This window comes from Elephantulus edwardii, unplaced genomic scaffold (assembly GCF_000299155.1).
Source record: "Elephantulus edwardii isolate Elephantulus edwardi_28Jun2011 unplaced genomic scaffold, EleEdw1.0 scaffold00215, whole genome shotgun sequence".
Classification (NCBI taxonomy): Eukaryota; Metazoa; Chordata; class Mammalia; order Macroscelidea; family Macroscelididae; genus Elephantulus; species Elephantulus edwardii.
Window position 1 is genome coordinate 4549515 of NW_006399965.1, and position 519 is coordinate 4550033.

Consider the following 519-nt stretch of genomic DNA (forward strand, 5'->3'; position numbering starts at 1 on the left):
GCCACATTGAAGGCATTGGCAAAAAAATATGGCCCCAGGAAGTGATGGAATACCAATTGACTTGCTTCAATTAACAAATGTAGCCCTGGTTTAACTCACTAGTCTATCCCAGGACATTTGGAGGATAGCTATCTGGCCAACAGATTGGAAAAGGTCCATATTTGTTCCCATTCCCAAGAAAGGTGATCCAATAGAATGTGAAAATTATCAAACAATTATCATTGATATCACATACAAGCAAAATACTGCTGAAGATAATTTAAAAAAAAAAACCCAACTTAGCTGAAACAGGCTGACTCTGAGAAGAAAGGGAATCCCAGAACATTAATCGTGCTAATGCGAAACCTATACTTGGACCAAGAGGCAGTCGTCAGAACAGAGCAAGGCAACACTACATGGTTCAAAATTGGGAAGGGTGTACACCAGGGATGTGTCCTATCTCCATACCTTTTCAACCTGTATGCAGAGCAGATAATCAAAGAGGCTGGGCTCTATGAGGAGACGTGTGGCGTTAGGATT